The following is a 4,224-nucleotide window of genomic DNA, read 5'->3' on the forward strand; positions in this document are numbered from 1 at the left end:
TTGTGATAATGGAATAGGTATTTTCCATCGGCGAGTTGCGGTTTACTTGGAAGCTTTCTTCAAGACTTCAAGGTGAGTGATAATATCCTATATGCATATGTATGTGTAGGATGGGTGCGGGTCGGGTGAAGTGATTCTCGGTTATAGAGCTCACTTCACATATAGGTGGATTTGAAGGACTTGTGTATGAGTCCAATTGGCACGTTTGTGCGTCTTGGTTGACCATCTTTGGCGAAGTACACGTTTGTGTGCACGTTATCACACTTGGTTGTGATTTGGTTGTTATAACCCTAATGGCGAAGGGTTGATATGGTTGTGTGGTGGATTTTATAATCCCGCGACCGTGGGTTTTAGTATTGTGAAATGAATCTCGGGTAGTGCGGATTCATGGTGACTCGGGTTGTTCGGTCACCTTATTTGAGGTAGTGAATCTCGGGTAGTGCGGATTCACGATGACTCGGGTTGTTCGGTCATCTTATGGTTGAGAAGTGAATTTCGGGTTGTGCGAATTCACAAGGCTCGGGTAGTTCGGCCAATGTTCGTGTGATTGAGGTTAAGGGGTTAACCTTGTGCATTATTATTATTGTTTATATATTAATGTGTTGTTGTGTTGTAGCTAACCCTCCGGGTGTAGCTATTTGGCAATGTTCACTTTGTCGTTGGTGGACTCTTATTTGTGTTGTATCTTTAGCTCGTTGCTTAGATCGTACGGTATGCTTAGTGTAGATGCTTTATACTTGGATGCCCCGGTATGCGGTATTTGTTTGTGTGGCGTATTCATTTTATACATATATATGTATGTAGTATGTTATCATTCACTAAGCATTAGCTTACCCTCTCGTTGTTGACTCTTTTTTATAGATCGCATGCGGATATGGTGGCCCGGGTAAGCGCGAGGACTAGGAGACGTACATAGTTGCTTTAGTGACTTGCTTTTGGATCATTTAGGATTGGGTAGCGTATCCCCAATCGCCATGCTCGGCTTTGTATTGTATTAAAGTCTTTTGGTCAAATATTGTATTTCGGTACTTAAGGTGGTAAAATGGGTCGTTGTGGGACCCGCTTCGTAAACTTAATTTTATTAATTAAACGTGTTAGTTTTATATGTATGAATTCATGGTTAAAAGCGTTTTGGCTAAAAACGTCGGGAACGGGTCAAACATTTTCACATTTCAAGGAAAACCGAACAGCGGGCTGCCAGACAGGTTCTGCGCGCCGCGCAACCTGTTGGCGCGTCGCGCAACTCAGCCAACAGCAAAAAAAAAATTTTTTTTTTTTTGTCATGAAATTTAACGGGGTTTTATACGCGGTATGGTTTGGGTTGTTACAAGTGGTATCAGAGCATGGTCTAAGGGATTTAGGTGACTTGAGATAGGTGCCTAGACTTAGACTTTTGTGTGTGCTTAATTTGTTGCGGGACTTGTAGGATTACGGGTCGGAATGGGTTTAGTTAGTGCCTTGTTTATAGGTTGACTAACGTTTATATTAGTAATGCGGATATTATTGATATGCTCTTGTGTTGTGATAGTAATTCTCGCGTGTGTTTGTACCGCGTAGAATTTTGGTTGTGTTTGTTTATATCATCGAGCGAGGCGGTCGTTGTACTAACAAGTCGATGCGGCGTGTGTGCGTAATAAGAACTTGCAGACCTTATTACGGGTGCAAATCGTGTCTAACGAGTGATGTACGACGAGTGCTTAGCAAGATGGGTCGGGGTTGTGCGTGTTTACTTATACGTTCGTGATCTAATCGTTTTGCATTCTTTAGAATGACGACGCGAAACGAGACCGAGATGAACGACACGGAATTTAACGCTAGAGTTGCGGCCGCCGTTGCGGAGCAAATGAGAGCGTTTCGAGAAGAAATGGATGGGAAGTATTCCGAATTCCAAAATAGGGGTGAAATGGAGCGTTGTCTTAAGAGCTTCATGAGGACTAGACCCCCGATGTATGATGGGAAACCGGATCCTTTGGTGAGTACGACTTGGGTTTCGGATGTCGAAGGGTGTTTTCGTACTATGGAATGCCCTCCCGAGAAAAAGACGAGACTCGCTACTAGTTTGTTGCGGGGTAGGGCGAAGGATTGGTTGGATGGCAAGATTGATCTTGTCGGTGGTGAAACGTTTATGACGTTATCGTGGGACGAATTTAAGGAGGAATTCTTCGAGGAGTTCCGAACTTCAGCCGATTTATCGGAATTGCGTTGTGAGTTGCGAAATTTGCAACAGGGTTCTATGGACTTGAATACTTTAAAGAAGACTTTTATGTCGAAGGCTCGTTTTTGCCCGGAATATTTGGGGAACGATCGTTTGTTGATGGAGGATTTCTATCGAACTTTGAGCGATGACTTGAAAAGCAAAATTAGCCGGGGTTACGCGAAGTCGTTTGCGGAGTTATTTGCGGTGGCTAGAGGTTTCGAGTCTTATACGCGATCGAAAAAGGGCGAACCTTCAAGTGAGAGAAGGATTATTTCTTATGGTGCTCCGAGTAAGAGGACTAAGGGTCCGAGTGCGAGTACGAGTAATGTGGTAAAGGGCGCGGTGGATTCTCGTGCGCCTAGGTGTTTCAATTGTGGCGTTAGGGGTCACAAGTTGTGGGAATGCACGATGCCGAGAAGTGAAGGCGGAATGTGCTACTATTGTCATAAAGAGGGACATCGCAAGCCGGATTGTCCCGAGTTGGCGGCGGCGAATGCCGCAAGGAGACGTTGAGGTACGTTTCGTTTTGATAAATATGTCTTTGAATATTTATTTATGTGGCGTTTATGTTCGGACTTGTTAATTGCATAGTGATTTGCATGTTATGGTTAAGGGTGACGTTCCTAACGGAAGTACCCTATGGTGATGTTTGGTTGTTGGACGAAGGGCGTAAGACTTGGTGTAACCAAGCATTCCTTAGTATTTGGGGAATGTTACTACCAAGCCACGGAAATGGTTTTGGTGTTCGATTGTTTAGCGCGTGTTCGCTTTTGGTGTTGAAGTGATGAACCATGAGGTTCGTCGGGTGATTGGAACCTTTGAGGCCGAGTGTTTAAAATCTCGACGTGTGTTGGTAATGGAGTCTTTATGACGCGACATTAGGTGCCTCTTTTATACCTACTAGCGTGGTGTCGACTCCGATTGTGTTGTGGTTACATTGTACTTAGGGTACCGGGAGAAACCCGTAGGTACATGAGTGACTAGGTGAAACTTGACAAACTAAAGCAATTGGATAATTGCGAGGGTATGGTTTGTGTAATCGTGATACACTTTTCGTTCGAAGTGTTTAAGGATTGATTGAAATCCTTCGCGTGCTCAAGATTAGAGCAAGGTGTGGTGATGGGTCGTGTGTACCCAATTATTGGTAAAGTCTACCTTTGGTAGCATCGTACGGGTGTACGAGTTGTGATATAGGAACGTGGTTCCAAGTGGGGGAGTCGCACTCCCGCACGAGGAAGTTTTAGTGTGATATTTCGGATGATGATTTTGGTAGATCTGGAATTTTTACCGAGACCTAGTTTTGGGTCGATTCGTGGTAGAGTGCGGTTTCGGATAAATTGTACTTATGGTTTGGATTGGAATCCCACCGAGGCGGTAATGTGGTAAATCTCGTTGAGAGATAATGGTCGTGTTTGGTGAGCAAGGTGAAATCCTTCGGTTAAGGAAGGTGTGTGTCGGGTTCTCTTTTGGAGAATTCTTGTTCGGTACCTATGTTTGATATAGGTGGTTCTTGCTCGATTATGGTATGTGGTTGATGAAGCATGACCTTCGGGGTCCGCTGACTTCATCGTAGTATTGTGGATTAATGAAGCATGACTTTCGGGTCCGCTGACTTCATTATAGTATGGTTACGTGATGGAGCATGATCTTTAGGGTCCGCTGACTTCATCATGGGAGTACGTGATTGATGGAGCATGATCTTTAGGGTCCGCTGACTTCGTCATGAGCGTGGTGTTGAGATCGGTGAAGCATGATCTTCGGGTCCGCTGACTTCATCCGGTATTGAGATTGGTGGAGCATGACCTTCGGGGTCCGCTGACTTCATCAAGAGAGTTGTGTTGTAGGACGTGAATATCGGGTTGTTCGTATTCACAATATTTCGGGTAGTACGAATGTCCCTGTTGGTTGGGCTCATAGTTTGAGGTAGTGAATGTCGGGTAGTTCGGATTCACTAAGGTTCGGGTTGTACGGCCATCCTCGGTTATACTATGTGGCGGTAGTAGTGAATATCGGTTTGCGCGTATTCA

Source organism: Rutidosis leptorrhynchoides, chromosome 7 (assembly GCF_046630445.1).
Source record: "Rutidosis leptorrhynchoides isolate AG116_Rl617_1_P2 chromosome 7, CSIRO_AGI_Rlap_v1, whole genome shotgun sequence".
Taxonomy (NCBI): domain Eukaryota; kingdom Viridiplantae; phylum Streptophyta; class Magnoliopsida; order Asterales; family Asteraceae; genus Rutidosis; species Rutidosis leptorrhynchoides.